The 17,580-nt window shown below is 45.1% G+C and overlaps 1 protein-coding gene across 5 annotated transcripts in view; it reads left to right on the top strand.

Annotated features, from left to right (window-relative positions):
- The first annotated feature begins 857 nt into the window (after positions 1 to 857).
- Positions 858 to 17,580, top strand: part of TACC1 (transforming acidic coiled-coil containing protein 1) — a 117,312-nt gene continuing 100,589 nt past the window's right edge. For 2 of the 5 annotated variants that reach the window (XM_045987093.1, XM_045987065.1), the window contains exon 1: positions 895 to 934. The gene's annotated coding sequence lies outside the window, so the exon portion shown is untranslated. Of the gene's footprint in view, positions 935 to 17,580 lie in introns of all 5 variants that reach the window. The other 3 variants (XM_045987084.1, XM_045987075.1, XM_045987113.1) reach the window with 3 other exon arrangements.

Raw genomic sequence — 17,580 nt, 5'->3', positions numbered from 1 at the left:
CCCCCGCCCTGCCCACCGCCTCCCAGCCCCGTCCCTGAGGATTTGAGGACGTTGTGTGTACTTGGAACTGGACCCTGTTTGGGAAAGGTAGCTAGTTCCTGTGTCCCCATCATAGAAAGACCTAGAACTAAAAGCGTGTCTTGGAGACCAGCATTCCCCCTTCTTACCATACTCTTCGCACCCTGAGCTGCGGGCAGAGATGTGAGCACAGACAAGGCTGACCTAGACCCACAGTTTAAGGACATTTTCACTCTAATCTTTTACCAGTTATTGTTGTTTTTCCGTTCCAAGGGAGGGGAAAACAGTCAAGAGGAATATGGGTGTGTATGTTTCTTGAAACCCAGAGGTTCCGATGAAAAAAACAATCCATCAAAAATGTCCCTAGTACAAAAGTTGGCAAAACAAATAGCCTTCTTCTTCTTCTTCTTCTTTTTTTTTTTAAACTGAACTTTGTAACAGGAGAAATTCTCTCACAAGGAGTGAGTGTTCCTGAGCCAAGTTTAGGCAGAGGAAAATTTTTCCAGCATGTCAGGAACGAAGCTGACGTTCCATTAAGAAAAAAAAAATGTGCTAAGGGAAAGAGTAAGGGGGAAAAGGGTACCAGAATTCAAACGGAGCTTTAAATTCCAGGCGGGGCGCCCAGGGAAGGGAGATTGCAGCCCATTTCTCCCTGGAGCTCCCAGCCCCAGTGGACATTTCCTGTTCTGCCTCTGGAAATTCAAGCCAAAAATTACAAAACATCCTTTTCCCTCTGACCAAGTGCTTGGTTCGAAGACCATCCCCTTCCCACGGTGATCTCAGTGCCTGCCCTCCCCTTCCTTCCGCGGAACCCCTCCCTGAGCAGCGCTGGCTTCCCAAGGAGGGATGATGGCTCCGCGGTAGCAGGTGGTGCAAACGGCCTGGAGAAACGACCCTGGGGACCCCTCCCGGAGAGGTAGGCACGGGGGACTGGACATTCGTTTGACATTTACTGAGCAAAAGGAGGCACTTGTCCTTTAAGCCTTGGACTGAGGGCGTTCTCCTGCCCATGGGTGTGTGCGGTGGGTGGGTGGACGCTCAGACATAAGGTCAGACATTTCTTTTCCCTCTGTTTCCAAATTGAACTTTAACTCTTGGGCTCCTGGAAGCCCACATTTTGTTTGAGTTCTGGTATGGAAAGTGTTGTGGCAGAATTCTGAGAGTTCCCTGAATTCTGGAGTGTTTTTTTTGTTTGTTTGTTTGTTTGTTTGTTTTTTCTCTTTGAGTCCCTGGGATGTCAAGGGACATTCAGCTCTGGGGAGACTGACCGACAGGGGCGTGCAGGAAGTGCCAGGACCAGAACAAGTGTCCTGCTGGCTCGCGGGGCTCTCTCCTCATCCCTCCCCACCACCACCAGGGCACACTCGAGTTACCCCTCCAGATGTGGCACAAGCCCCGGTGGCCCTGGAGCACCAGTGCTGTGCGATTGTGGGCAGAGCCCAGGTGCGGTTGGAGACCCAGGTGACAGCGGCAGGGGAAAGCCGTCTGGCCAGGAGGCTGCAGGGGGCGCTTGATTTGTTAGGGATGCGCCGCTGGCAGGGCAGTCAGTGGCTGGAAAGTTGGCCTTGGCACCGCACGTGCTGACATTGGACTGACACCGGGAACTCAGCATGGCTTCGCACAAGGAGTACTCAAAAATTTATGAAGCAGTCATAAATGAGGCATTTCAAACGTCCTTAGCTTGAACTCCTACTCCTTTTATTTATCTGTACCACACATAGAGATCTGTAGCCACACACGTATTGTCTTGCGCTGTTGTCTTCACAGGCCAGATCAGTGAGAGCGGGAATTGAACAAACTAGTCATAACTTCCTAGTGGGTGATCCCAAGACAGCAACGCACTCATGCTGGGCACTGGCTGTGTGCCGGGGTATCATTCTAAGGGCGGTAGGCATCATTGTCATCATCGTTATTTATAGATGAGGATGTTGACGCTGGAGAAAGAGCCAGTTCATGGCAGAGATGGGACCGGCCCTGAGGTAGCCTCGGTCTCAAGTCCCTCCTGTCCTGCTCTGAAACCAGGCAGAGCGGGTTTGAATCTTGGTTCCAGCTGTGCCTGTGGCGGGGTGGCTATGGACAAGTTAAATGTCCTCGGCCTCCTCATCTGTAAAATGGGATAGTAATAACCCCATCTCACAGAGGTGTTGTGAGAGGTAAGTTTGTTTTAGATTATTTTACTGAAGCAATTGAACAACGCAAACAAGCTCTTCCCCACCCCTCTAGTGTGTGGTCTCAATGTAGAAAGATCTTGTGCAACTGGAAAGCCTCAAGGTTCTATAGGAGCCAACTAGAGTGCCGTGCTAGGATTTGCACCTTCTGCGAGGGACATTGGAGTTTACTTGCCAGCCTGTCCAGGACTGTAGCTGCCAGCTCGCTGGACTCCAAGCTCTCTAAGGGGAGGGTTCATTCAGTAGATGTATTCGTTTCTCTTACAAAATGCTTCTCAAACCGTGGTCTGAGGACATCATTGCTGTTAGAAGCGACCAGGGTCCTTTTGGGGGAGGAGTTCAACCAGGAGCATGTGAGTGCTCCAGAAACCTTCTCTTCCCATGTCCAGCAAAGCAGCTCTGCCTTTACTGACATATGCTGGGGTGCCCAGTTGAAAGAAAGTTTTGAAAACCGTTTTCAGAACTGCTAAGCTGGAACGAGTAACGTGTCTGGGGTGAAAGCGACTGCTTCTGGAATGGCCTTGTTCACAATGGGATTTCTACCTTCCCAGTCTAAACGCTCACTTGGCCCTCTTACTCCCTCCTCCTTCACAATCATCTCCTGCCCGGGGACACCCACTGGAACCCGGCGCCAGCCAGGTATGCAGATGAACCCTTCCATCTCGGGCAGCCCCTCCTCACGTGCAGGGACCTCAAGGTGCAGAGCCCCCGAGAGCTTGAGTTGCAACCTGGCGGCTCTCTGGGTCTTTTCTGAATGCGCCCTTCTCGACTCTGCTCACAGTTACAGGCTGCATGATCAATAATTGCAATAGCCATTATGGGTCTTCCTTAATGACAACAGCTTACTGATTGAGCCAGGCACTGTGCCGAGCACATCACATGGATTAGCTCGTGTAATCCCCCACAAAGGCCCTATAAGGCAGTTGGGCACGTCCCCCACTTTGCTAATAGGGCACCTAAAGGTAGAGACATGAACTGGCTCGTTCAAGGGCACCCGGCCAGTTACTACTGACAGTGGGATTGGAGCCCCATCTCGAGTCTGAACCACACTGCCTCGAATATTTTTGCGGCCCTGTTTGACAGAGGTAAGAGGGATATTTGTGGTGAGTGTGTTTTGTTCATAGTTTTGGCAAAGGATGCCCCCAGAGGAAAGGCTGGAGGGAACAGAATGACAGGGTCAGTACAGAATGTTCCACGGAAGGAAGGGTACTTCTGTGAAAGAGTGGAATCAGTTTTGTTCAAGAGATATCACCAATAAACTTCACTTCTTCTCTCAGAGGTGGTATGGCTTATTGGGAAAGACCAGCTCGTAGCCAGACTCCTTGGGTTCAAATCCCAGTTCTACCACGTATTAGCTAGGTCGTCATAGACAATTTACCCAAGTAATGCTATCCCATGTAGAGGGACGATAATGAAAGTATCTATCTCACAGAGATAGTATTACGATAAAATGATTTAGTTCACAGAAAGCATTTAGAGTTGTGTCTGGCACATAGTGAACACTCAGTGAATTATGTTATTACATGTAAAAGAGGTTGTTGGGTTAACCTTAGGTAGTTGGGCAGCCGTCTGGAAATAAGTAACTGCTGTTCAAGACTATAAAAGGGACACTAACAATTTCAGCTGTGAGCTCGGGGGAGAGGGTTGTTTCTGGACCCCAACGAGAAAGGACCAGGGTCCCTGAGAGACAGCTTCGGACCTCCAAGAAAGAGCTGAGATGTTCTCCCAAAGATTAAAGAGGTAGAACTGAAACAACTAGTCTTCAGGGTCCCGTTGTCAAATTGGACCCTTTGATTAAATGAGGTATAATCTATTTATCTTTGAAGTTATGGAAATCAGTCCCACCTCTGACCTGTTGTTATTTCAAAGACAAATTTGCTTGTTTTTTCAGTAAGTAAATGCCATGGGCCAAACCACTTGTATTTTTGGAAGGATGACTTTAGGATTTCAAGCTGAGATACAAAATTTAAGAGCTAAATATAACAGATTAAAAAAACCAGTAGGGAGATCATGAATTACAAAAGAATTTTGTGGCTTTTTCAAAGAACAAATCTGTGAGCCTAACTTAAGCCTATATTAAATTTGCAATGATTTTGAAAGTTGTGCACATCAATTTGGCAGCCTTTACTGGAAGTCAAAGCAGGCAAGAAATAAATTAATAATTGACATTTACTGAGCACTTACTAGGAGCCAGGCCTTATGCTAAGTGCTTCATCTGCATTTTCTCATTCGTTTAATCCTCAAGACTGCATATCGAGTGAGGACTCTTATTATCTCCTGTTTACAAATAAGGAACGCAAGGTCTAGAGGAGGAAAAATATACACAAACACACACGCCTGGTAAGCGCTAAGGTCGGCACTAACTCGAGGCTGGTTGGCCTGTGAGTGCTTTAAGCTTAAGGTTTGGTTCTAGATCTCCCTGGCTTAGTCCATTTCTGTCTGTTTGAAATGTGCCATGTTTGGAAGAGGATGGAGGGAGCGGAAGCCCCACAGCATGAGGTCTGAGAGCAGCACTCAGGCGTTTTGGAGAACAGGGGGCAGAAGATACAAAGGGCACTGATATTGGGGGGGGGGCGGAGGGCAGCGCCGTGGTGGACCTGGATCTGAGCAAGCATTCCATCAGGCAGGGCCTGGTGTGGGGAAACCCGGAGTGGGTTGCCGTCTTAACCCTTCTCCAGACTCTCCCAGGGGCCCTGTGTCCAGGGATTCCTCCCTCCTCTTCTGCAAGGATCTCTGTCGCTTTCTGTCAAGAGAGAGAAAGTCCCAGCTGCGGCCTCCCACTGAGCCCTGCTCTGCACCTCATACTCTCAGGACCCTGTGTCTAAAATTAATCTTAGTTCTGGGACACCTGGCTGCCTTATTCAGTTAAGCGTCTGCCCTCCCCTCACGTTATGACCTCAGGGTCCTGGGATTTGAGTCCGCAGTGGGCTCCTTGCTCAGCATGGAATCTGCTTCTCCCTCTGCCTACCCCTCCCTCTGCTTGTGCTCTCTTCTCTGACAAATAAATAAATAAAATCTTAAAAATAAAATAAAATATGGGGTGCCTGGGTGGCTCAGTGGGTTAAAGCCTCTGCCTTTGGCTCGGGTCATGATCTCAGGGTCCTGGGATCGATCCCCACATCAGGCTATCTGCTCAGTAGGGAGTCTGCTTCCTCCTCTCTCTCTGCCTACCTCTCTGCCTGCTTGTGATCTCTGTCTGTCAAATAAATAAATAAAATCTTTTAAAAAATAAAATAACATAAAATAAATCCTAGTTTTTGTCCATCAGAATTCCCTTTGGGCAGTGCATGACTTTTAGCAAACCACTGGGAAGCGACGAATAAATGAACTGAAATGCAGGTTTGGCTCTAATGGGAGACATAGATTTTGCAGTGGCAATGAATAGGGGAAGCATTTTGGAAGAGGAAGACCCCCCCACCCGGCATCCCCTGATTACATTCCACAATTGTAATCTACCCCATCACTGGAAAGGCTTCTGAGGGTCTATGGGCCACAGTGCAAGCTTCTTTTGTGTGCTTTTTTTTTTAATTCCGTTAGCCAACATATAGCAGTAGTGTTCAGTAATTCATCAGTTGCATAGAACGCCCAGTGCTCATCATATCACGTGGCCTCCTTTATGACCATCACTCAATTACCCCATGCCCCCACCCACTTTCCCTCCAGCAGCCTTCAGTTTACTTCGTAGAGTTAAGAGTCTCTCATGGTTTGTCTCCCTCTCTGATGACTTCCCATTCACTTTTCCCTACCTTCCCCTACGATCCTCTGAGCTGTTTCTTATCTCTTGTGTTCTTTTTTTTTTTAAGGTTTATGTATTTATTTGACAGACAGAGATCACAAGTAAGCAGAGAAGCAGGCAGAGAGAGAGGAGGAAGCAGGCTTCCCGCGGAGCAGAGAGCCCGATGTGGGGCTCAATCCCAGAACCCTGGGATCATGACCGGAGCTGAAGGCAGAGGCTTTAACCCACGGAGCCACCCAGGTGCCCCTCTTGTGCTCTTGATAAAGAAGCTGTTGAACTGAATTCTCAGAAGACATTTTTAGCACCGACTTAACTGGGACAGCTCTACCGGGTGGTGTGAAGTGGGTGATACCATCCCTCAGTGCCCAGGGCCCTCTCTCTGTGTCCTTTTGTCCTTCTGGTGGCCTCGCTTCCACCCACCTTCTCAGTTTCTCACAGGCTTCCCTCATCTCCAGTAGGACCTTGGGGCCCTTAACTCATGAGCAACTTTACATCACACTGTTCCCAAGTGTGGGTGTGCATACAACAAGATCCAAACTGTTTTGCTGGGAGCAAAATGACAATGGAATTTAGGAATCAGCAGTTTGGGGAGGGTTTTTAAGGATTTAGGGATAGAGGTCCTTGTTAGACCCCCGCCTCCACTCCCAAATCACACACTTATAAACCAGTACTCATGTGGGGTTATGGAGCGCCCAAATTAATGAAGACGGGTGGGGCTAGGGGCAGGGAGGAAATATGTTGTTTACCCCGGCCACCCAGGGTATAAGGGGATAAGGAGAGGGACGGGTAATTTACTCCTGCACTTTCAAGCCTGGAGGGCCCATGAAGATACTCTCTTCCCTCCATTTTGAAAAAGAGGTTGCAAAGAGACAGAAGCAGACAGGAGTAGTTGAAAAGGCAGGCATAATACAGAACAAAATGTCTCAAGGCGGCAGCTTGGTGTATGTTCTTTGTTCAGTGTGGGGCTCTCCTGGACCCTTGGAACTTTCCATAGTTTGACTCTCTGGCTAATTATTACCATCTGTGTGGTTGCTGGCAGCCACCCCTCTGCTGGGCCTGCCAGTGGAGTGGCCGGGCCAGCCCGAGGGCCGTACCAGCTGCTGCCAGCTGCTGAGGGCCCCTGGAGTTTTCTTGAGGAATGAGCAGACGCGCCCACTGACCGTGTCCCAGCCATTGGGTGAGTGGTTTGCCTTTCTGCCTGCCTCCTCCCATGATGCCATTGGCTGTCCAGGGCCCACTCGCGGTCCCTTTTCCAGCGTGCCTGTGACGTGTCCACATTTTAAGAGAGCACAGCCTGCTCCTTTCCTTGAAGCAGCCCGTGACCAGCATGCACTGCTCATCCTTGCACAGATGCAGAGCTGCGTCATGGAAAAGAGAGGCCTGCTTCTATTTTAGTAAGTAAACAGCTGTCAGGACTCTAGACACATGTCAGCCTCGGCCTGGTAAGGCATCTAGTCAGCTTCTAGAATCCCGAGCATCAGAGCTGAAAGGGATCTTAAAGACTTCCTAGTCTGAATCCTTCATTTTACAGATGAGGAGACAGAAGCCTCGTGAAGTACGGACTTGCCCACAGCCACAGAGCTGGGATGCCGGGGGCCCTCTGTCTCACAAAGCCAATCTGTTATGTGGACAGTCTTGAGAAGGGATTGAAATTATGTGGGTGCCAGATAGTTCCATGTGCTCTTATAAACCCACTCTCCACTCTTCTCCACTCTTCTTTGTGTCCAGGAGGCTGACGTGAATGGCTCCCTTGCAGGGAGGTCACTGGCAGGAGATCAGAGCAAGGGAAGAGAGTGGTATGAGGAGCTTATTCCCCATGCTTCTCTGCTGTGGGCCGACTGTGTTCCTTTACTGCAGGCCATGGCTCCTGTTAGACGGCCCTCTCTCCCCCCACAGCTCTGTCTCCCTACCCCTTGAGGTCTGGGGTGGTGCCGGAGTTTCCCCCACGGTCACCTCTGTGAGAGGGCCCTCTCTTGAGGTCTCTCGAAGTCTACTCAGTCCTTTATATACAGTTCCTTCATTAAACTCTCAAGCTGGGGAGGGTCCTGACTGATACAGATGGGTGGCTTTGTTTGTCATGGAAAGAAAAATCTATCTGAAAGGAAGGTGAAATTTAGGAAGACGGTGTGTAAGTTTCCTGTGGCTGCTACAGCAAATAACCTCACATTCGGTGGCTTCAAACAGCAGAAATGTATTCTTTCACCGGTCTGGAGACCAGAAGTCCAGAATCAGTGTCACTGGGCAGAAATCGAGGTGTCAACAGGGCCACCACGGTCCTCCAAAGGCTGTAGGAGAGAATCTGTGCCTCGCCTTCTTTAGCTTCTGGTGGCTTCCACTGTTCTCAGCTCGTGGCCACATCACTTCAGTATTGGCCTCTGTGGTCTCCTTGCCTGTTCGTCTTGTGTGTGTGAAATCTTCTTCCCTTTGATAAAAACTCCTGTGATTGCATTTAGGGCCCACCCAGATAATGCAAGATAATCTGTCCATTTAAAAATCCTTAATTACCTTTGCCAATAAAAAAATAACATTTTTCTAATTAAGGTCACAGTTACAGTTTCCAGGGTTGGGACCTGATATCTTTGGGGTCATTGTTCAGCTTACTACAGAGAGAGACAGAGGTGCTGATGGATCCCTTCAGAACAATTTTGTTTAAAAGGCTTTATTTTATGTTTATTTGAGAGAGAGAAAGAGAGTGAGCAAGAGAGAGAGAGAAAGCAAGCAGGTGGAAGGGCAGAGGGACAACCAGACTCCATACTGGACAAGGAGCCCGACCAAGGGCTCCATCCCAGGACCCTGGGCTGAAGTCAGATGCTTAACCAACTGAAACACCCAGGTGCCCCTAGTTTTGCATTTTACATTTAGGTCTGTGATCCATTTTGAGTTAATTTTGGGAAAGGTATAAGGTCCAGTTTTTCTAGCACCATTTGTTAAAAGACTATCCATCTTTTTCTTTTTTTGAATATTTCATTTATTTGACAGATGGAGATCACAAATAGGCAGAGAGGCAGGCAGAGAGAGAGGAGGAAGCAGGCTCCCCACTGAGCAGAGAGCCCAATGCGGGGCTCGATCCTGGGATCATGACCCAAGCCAAAGGCAGAGGCTTTAACCCATTGAGCCACCCAGGCACCCAAGACTATCTATCTTTGCTCCCTTGTCTTGCCTTTGCTCCTTTGACTGTATGCATATGGGTCTATTTGTAGGTGGGTCTGTATACGTGCTCTCTGTTCCGTTCCATTAATTTATTTGTCTATTCTTTCACCAATACCTCACTGTCTTGAGTATTGCAGATTTATAGTCGTTCTTGAAGTTGGGTAGTGTCAGTCCTACAGCTTTGTTCCTGTCCTTCAAAATCATGTTGGCCATTCTGGGTCTTCCACCTCTCCATTTAAACTTTAGAGTCAATTTGTCTATATCCAAATGATTTCCATGGTGGTTCTGCTTATGAATCTCTGCTCTGGTAAGCGATGACTTTCTGTACTTACCTGTCTGTGTCTCCAGTCTTGGGTGTAGTGGTTTGCCCGATGTCCTTCCCTCTCCTACAGATCTAAGAAGAGTTGTTGATTTTGCAGTCTGTTCAGCTTTTTACTTGCTGTTAGGACAGAGTAGTAACTTCCAAGCCCTTTACATGCAGTACCAGAAAACTCCAGAACAATTTTAATGGCATGCATTTATTGATACCTCTATGTTTTGATAAAAAGCATTGCTCAATCATTGGGAGACAAATATTGCTGAAGATACCTTTCAGCCCCTATATCCTAATTCCCTTATCTTTGGGTTTGGCTGCTGGATATCACTGTGACATTCCTGTTCTGAAGCCGGGTGTGGCGTCCAGGCAAAACTTTGTGGGAGACAAAATGGCGGCAGATGTGATGGGGACATGCAAGTTATGGAAAGGCTTAGCCTAGGAACATTTAGTATGTAGAAGTTGTTTGACTCAAGGATTTAAAACCTAGAGCACAAAAACTGAAAGAAATTACCTACCTCCATCGCTTTCCTTCATAGATGAAGAAAATGAGACCAGGAGAGGGGAATTTCCCTACCCACAGCTGGCGAATGATAGGTCCAGGACTAAAATAGAGGTCATAGGATTTAGTCTTAGGGCCTCTCCACTATACCACCCTCTTCTCTCTTCTCACATATTTTTACCAACTGCCCTCCTCTGGGGAATCTTTGAGTATTCTTTGTAGGATTTCTGCCCTGAGTAGTTCCATTTGCTTGAAGTTGGTTGACAGCAGGAATGAACTAGATACCAAGTCTATTACAACACAGAATAAGAAAACAATGCTGAAAATTGTGTCTGATACCAGTGCTGCTCAGAGAGGCAGTCCACAATAAGACGAAGAGCTGGTCTCAGAATGGAAACCAACACACAGCTTCCTACATTGAGAAGGTCTTGCTGTGAAAAACAAACCAGCTGAACTGAACAGTGTCCTTAGTGATATGGTTGGTTTATAGTCTACTACAAGCTCCTTATCTCATCACAGACGATGTGATGGCCACTGGCAATGACCACTGGCTAGAGGCAGCAGTAAAAGCATGGCTTCACTGCTGCTTAGGCACACCTGTTCCCCAAATAGGTCATGATGATAGACAAAGACATCAGAGAACGTAATAGTTCCTCTGTCTAGAATGCATTTCATCGTACAGTCCAGATCTAGGACCATTTTTAAGGGGAATGATGACATTCCAGAAGTCATCCAACAATGCCTGATTTATGGAGCATAAATTTTGGGCGAATAAAAGAGAAGCCATTTTTAAAGTGCTTACACAGTGCACAGTATAGTAAAGCACTATATAAATAAATAAATAATTTTATTACTACTGTATCATCATCTGGTACCAGGTGCCTATGTTAAGTGAGAAATGTGAAGAATCTAGAGGTTTCCAGCTTGAAGTAAAGAAAACTTGGAGGGAACACGAGTCCCTGTGTTCAAAGAGCTTTCACGTCGAAGAAATAGACCCATTTGTTCATTTTTTTTTCATTTGTTCATTCAACTGGTAGATCTTTTTGAGTGGTCACTGTATTTCCAGACTGTTTTCCAGGTACTTGAGAAGATTGTATGAGCAAGAATAATGAGGTTCTGGGCCTCGTGGGTGGGGACGGTTATAAGACCATACGTAAAAATAAAAATAATTTCAGAAGAAACCAAGACAAGGTAAGAGGATGGGGTGGGGATTGGGAGATAACTTTTCCAGACCGGGTAGTTAGAAGTCCCCTCACTGAGGTGGTGATGTTTGAGTTGAGTCCTGAAAGACAACAAGGGGAGCCACATGGAGATAGATCCAGGGTAGGAGGGATCCAGGAAGAGGATCAACAAACATTACTCAAAGTGGTAAAGACTCTTGGCAGGCAGATGTTAGCTAAATAGAAGAAAGTTAGTTTTAACAACATAATGGAGAGTTTTTAAAAACAACCTTTTCATTTTACAACAGTTTTAGATTTACAGAAAAATTATGAAGATAGTATGGAGTGCTTTACTGATAACCCACTTGCAGAATCCCCTGTAATTAACATTTAATATTTGTGCGGTACATATGTCACAATTAATGAACCACTACTGATACATTATTATTAAATAAAGTCCATACTTTATTTAATTTCTTTAGTTTTTACCTAATGTCCACTTTCTGTTCCAAGAACCCATCCACGGTGCCATATTGCATTTAGTAGTTATAATTCCTTTGGTTACTTTCAGTTTGACAGTTTCTCAGACTTTCCTTGTTTTTGACAACCCGGAAACTTTTGAGGACTGTTATTCCCATATTTTATAAAATGCCTCAGGTGGAATTTGTTTTATGTTGTTCTCATTATTACACTGTGGTTGTGGATTCTTAGATGGAAGACCACAGAAATAAAGTACTGTTTCCTTGCATCAAATCTAGGATACATACTGCCTGGGACACCTGGGTGGCTCAGTTGGTTAAGTGTCTTCCTTCAGCTCAGGTCGTGATCCCAGAGTCCTGGGGTTGAGTCCACCATCAGCTCCTTGAAGCCTGCTTCTCCCTCTGCTTGCTGCTCCTCCTGCTCATGCACTCATGCTCTCTCTCTCTGACAAATAAATAAATAAAATCTTAAAAAAAAATACATACCATCAACGTGATTTACCACTACTACTGTTTACCTTGATCACATAGCTGAAGCAGTCTTTGTCAGATTTTTCCACTAGAGAGTGACTGTTGAGGTGCCTGGGTGGCTCAGTGGGTTAAAGCCTCTGCCTTCAGCTTGGGTCATGATCCCAGGGTCCTGGGATCGAGCCCTGCATCAGGCTTTCTGCTCAGTGGGAAGCCTGCTTCCCTTTCTCTCTCTCTGCCTACTTGTGATCTCTCTCTGTCAAATAAGTAAATAAAATATATAAAAAAAAAAAGAAAGTGACTCTTTTTTTCCTCTTTCCATGTGGCACTCTTTGGAAGGAAGTCACTACGTGCTGCCCATGCTTAAGGAGTGGAAGTTGAGAATTGCCTCATTGAGATTGGAGTACCTTACATAAGTTATTAGAAATTTTTCTTTAGGGAACATTTGCTCTTCATTTATTTATCTATTAAATCATTTACTTATATTATAGAAACTTATGCATAATTATTTCATACTTCAGGTTATAATCTAACACTTATTTGTTAATTTCATATCTCAGCTTGTTCCAGCTTTGGCCATTAGGAACTCTTCCAGCGGGTTTCTTTGTCCCTATGTTATACCTCTATCATTGTGGGTTTTGGTGGTGTGTTTGTTTCTTTCTTGAGCACTTCTTTACTTTCTGGTACTATAAGATGCTCATCTTGCCCCATTCCTAGAATCACCCATTTCTCCAAGTACAGGTAGTCCTGGTTCCTTTTATTGGAGAAAGGAATTGAAAACCAAGCTCTGGGTGCTATGTATGTTTGTTACTATTGATGGATTGTTGCTTTTATGTCCTCTTGGCTGATAGAGCAAGATATATGTGTGTATACTAACTTGGATATATACACATATTTATAAATATTTCTATGTGAAACCATCTGAATCTATATTGAGAAAACATGGATTCATAGTGATATCTCTAACTCTAATCTATTACCACATGGCTCTTTCTAGAGCTCCATTTGCTTACCTGTAACTTCCCACTTCAGCTGAGAAACCTGGCTCCGATCCTCTGCCATCCATTTACTTCATTGTTCAATTGCTATATACATGTATAGTGTTATTAGAATTATGAACGTGTGCTCTTGTGGGAAACAACTTTATCAGCCAGAATACAGTGCTTCTGTGTAGTTTGATGTCTGTTAGTCTTACGGACTCCACTTATTTCCAAAGTTACTTAGGTCAGCACCTTTCCCCCCTCAACACCTTCAAGTAAAAGTGTTTTGTATATTTGTAATACAATTGGATTGTTTTGTCAGTCTGCATTCCATCCTGGGATCTCCTGACCTCCTAAGTGATTTTTCTTTTATACATGAAGGTTCACTTTGATGCTGTAAAATTCTATGGGTCTTGACAAATGTGTAGTGTCATGTTTTTACCATTACCATTACCATTTTTACCATGTTTTTACCAGTATCGTAAAGAATAGCTTATGCCCAGGGCACCTGGCTGGCTCAGTCTGTAGAGCATGCAGCTCTTAGTTTCGAGGACATGAGTTCGAGCCCCATGTTGGGAGTAGAGTTTACGTAATTAAAAAAAAAAAAAAAAAGAATAGCTCATGCCCTAAAAAACAAAAAAACAAAACGAAACAAAAACATGAAACCGTTCTTCATGTATTAAGGTTTATTGAGGTATAACACTTGGACAGGAGAGAAAGCAAGATTGGGCAGGAGAGCCTTCAGACTGCTGTTCTAAGTCTCTGCCAAGCCACTGAGGAGCTCCAAAACAAACATAGTCCACTAAGAGGACTGCCATGGTGGGCAGAAATGGTCAGGTCTTTATACCACCGCTTTGTTCAGCCATTCTCTGGGACCCAGAGAAGACTGAAAAGCTGAGGCGGACCCTGAAGGCACTAACAGCTGGAGATTATCAGCTAACCACGTTCCTTGAAGCTGGGTTGCTCAGTCCTTTCTCGGAAAGGGATCTGAGTGCTGCAATTTTTCGCCTGCCAAAAATCTCTCTGAAAATTGCAAGCAGCGGTTGGCTGACCGTTGGTCATGATTCTCAAGCAGAGGATTCCTGAATCAAGTGGGATTTGGAATCAGATGATCATTGGCCCCTTTCAGCTCTTGGGCCCTATGACTGTCCTTCAGTGTGCTTTGATGCAGGCAATGTGGGTATTGTGTTTCTCGCATTCATTCCACCTTGCTCGAGCCTCTGTTTCCCTTCTTGCACTTCTTCTACCCTGTTCCATCCTAGAGGTAGGATTGGTCCCTTCCTCCTGGGGACTATTCATGGGGAAGAGCCACTAGTTCCACTCACACTTTTGGATCCCAGATGCTCAAGAAAATGGTTATAGTATCAATAGCCGTGTGGATCACGGAGTTGAATGCGGATTAAAAAAAACCTTACAAGCCCAGGCAAGAAAGTTGAAAAATTCAAAGCTGAGACTTCTCAAAGCCTGGTCTGATATCCCCACCCCCCTCCCCAGCACAGAAAAAGGTAAACAAGAGCACTCCCTGCTGATCAGTGCGCATACTGCATCTGGCCAGGGGTCCTATTTTTATATTCTTCCATCCTCACTTCCATGGAAGCCATGGCTTTTCACCTGCAGGTTCAGAATCATTGCAGTGCAGTTCTGGTCTTTCTCTGTAGGAAGGTGGAAAACTCAGAGGCTGCTTAAGAAAAGGTGGCTCTGAGGTTTGGTTCTACCTGCATTTAAGCTTCTTTGTATTCTTTTGTGAAACGCCTGTTTTATTCTTGTAACTTGGCAGCTCTGGCTGGCTCACAAATGTCCTAAGATAAATAATTAAGGTCCTGACATGCCCTCGAAGGACACTCTTAACTTCTAAGCCAAAGAACATTTTATATTTACTTTGTCTCGCTTTAGAGATTTCCTTTGAATGTTTGCTTCTGCTTTGCAGCAATTTTAGGCTCCATACATCCTGGTGGTTTGCCCAGTCAGAAAACAGTAGTAGTTTTTTTAATATTTATGCTGTTATTTTGGCACAATGAACCATCATATTGATTTTTAATTCCAAATTTAATGCTCACAAGTTAAAGCACTTCCTTGAACCCAGACCCTCAAGACTCTTGCCAACTTTCTTTTTTTTTTTTTTTTTTCTATCCACTTTTTCATTTCTTGGTGCAATGACTAAAGTTGGACCCTGCTGGGCCAGAGAGTGGAAATACAGTATACTCACCCTACTCTCCAACCCTCAGCACTAGACAGTGGGGTTGGAATCCATGTTTAAATACCCAGAGGTTGGGGCACCTGGCTGCCTCAGTCGCTAAAGCATGCGATTCTTGATCTCAAGGTTGTGAGTTTGAGCCCCACGTTAGATGCAGAGATTACTTAAAAACAAATACCCAAAGGTTTCTTTAGGTCTCTACCCCTGAGTTAGCTGAGACCCAAAAAAGTACCAAGAGTTAATGTTCTAAGACGTTCAAGGTTACTGGGTCCAGGATGTTTGAATTATAGGCAGGTTCTGTCTCTGAAGACAATGTCAGGGCACAAAAAAATACCCTGCTTTGAAAAACAAAATCAATAGAAAGCACACAAAGGGCATAGTCCCAGAACCATTATGTAGGAATAGAAATGACAAGTAAATAAAATAAAAACAAAAGAAAGGTGGGTTTTTTTGTTATCGTTGTTGGGTTTTTTAAAGTGCTTTCATTGTTCTCCTGGAGAATACAGATTGAGACTGTGAACTTGGCAGCTGTTCCCGCAGTAGGAGGGCAGAATCACAGGTCTGAAGCACAAACTTTCTTCTGGAAACTGCCTACTTATTATGGATGACAGTTGTATCACCTTGAATCCGGGAACAAAGACTGTGTGTGTGTGTGTGTGTGTGTGTGTGTGTGTGTGCATGCGTCAGAAGTCAGCTTTGCTAGTGCAAAGTGTAAGAGAACTGTGATACACAAAATGGGAGAACTGTAGAGGAATTTCTGAGAATTAGCCTTAGGCAAAAGGCATTTGGCTGGAAACTTGCACTGAAAACCTACCTTGTAAATAAGCATGTGACTTTCACCTGACTTAATTTTCTTCAGTCCCAAGGGCTCCAGTCAGAGCAAAGGTCCTGGTCTGGGTTGCTGGCATGTTCACTCTTCAGGGCAAACCGAGAATAAATTCAAAGACATCACCAAAGGTAATTCTTTCTTTGACACTGAGTGTAACTGGGATGGTTTTTGAAGTAAAACGTTCATATTTTCTAATCAAAGTAATAGATATGTATCTTTGGATTAAGTGTGAACGAAGGAAGTAAGAAGCGAGGAAAGAACAAAGGACTGGGCAGGGTGGGGAAATCTGAGTCCTGGTTGCAGGTTTGGCACTTGTCTCTGTAACCTTGGGCAAGTCTCAAGTGTATCAGGGCCTTGGTTCTCTCATGTTAATGAAAGAAGCTGAAACTAGATGACCTCTGAGATCCTTTCCAGCTCTGTTCTAGAAATCAGTCTTAGTTTTGACTTTTTTGTTGAGTTTAGGCAGTGCGGTAACAATGATGTGAGGCGGAATTAGGGTCAGCAGGGTCATTGTGAGGCTGGAGGAAGGTGTCAGGGAACTCATGGCTTCTGCAACATTGTTGCAAAGGTGAATTCAGAGTAAGATAGACATCAAGGTAGGTGTCTGTATGTTTTTGTTGGATGAATGAGTGAATAAATAAATGAATGCATAGATAAATGAATCTCTCGGGGCAGGATTGAGGAAGAGAATGGAAACATTCAGTTGGAGGAAGTTTATTTGGGATAAAGCACAGATTTGTGTGGGTGGCAGTGATGGCTGGGGCAGGTTTTAGGGACACATTCAGCAGAAGCTGCACTTCAGTCCTAGGAAGCATTAGGGTTAGGGGCTAATTTACACAAACTCTTTTTTTTAATTAAGATTTTATTGATTTATTTGAGAGAGAGAGAAAGAGATGGGGGAGGAGCAGAGGGAGAGGGACAAGCAGACATCCCGCTGAGCACTGAGCCATTCTCAAGGCTCAATCTCACAACCCTGAGATCATAACCTGAGCTGAAACCAAGAGTTGGATACTTAACCGACCGAGCCACCAAGGTGCCCCTAATTTACACACACTCTTTATCTAGAAAGCAGGTGGAATGATTGCTGGTAGGGTCACTCAGCATTACCGTTCTTCCAGTACAGATGGTTCGACTACAGGGTAATAGGACTTTTTTTCCTCCATAATTTAATGACCAGAATATAATTAGTATTTGCTTGGCAGAAATCTGAAATAATCGTGGTTAAGCAATATGTAAGTTTATTTTTTCTCCCATATAAAAGGTCTTTCTCCCATATAAAAGGGCAGACTTACGGGCTCTGTGGTATCATGAATTCAGGCTCCTTCAACATCAAGAATTATGGCTACATGAACCGAGCTATCCCATCCACATACATTCCAGCCAGCAGGGAAAAGAAAGAGCCAAAAAGCACTCACCACCTATCTTAGTCTCTTTGGGCTGCTATAACAAAATAACAAAATATCATAGACTGAGTAGCTTATACATTTATTTCTCACAGTTTTGGAGGCTGAAAGTCCATGAGTGGGGTGCTGCAAAAGGTGAGGCTCTCCTCCGGGGTCATTAGCCAGTGCTTTCTAGCTGTT

Source organism: Meles meles, chromosome 2 (assembly GCF_922984935.1).
Source record: "Meles meles chromosome 2, mMelMel3.1 paternal haplotype, whole genome shotgun sequence".
NCBI classification, from domain to species: domain Eukaryota; kingdom Metazoa; phylum Chordata; class Mammalia; order Carnivora; family Mustelidae; genus Meles; species Meles meles.
This window is presented reverse-complemented; position numbering and strand designations above follow the sequence as displayed.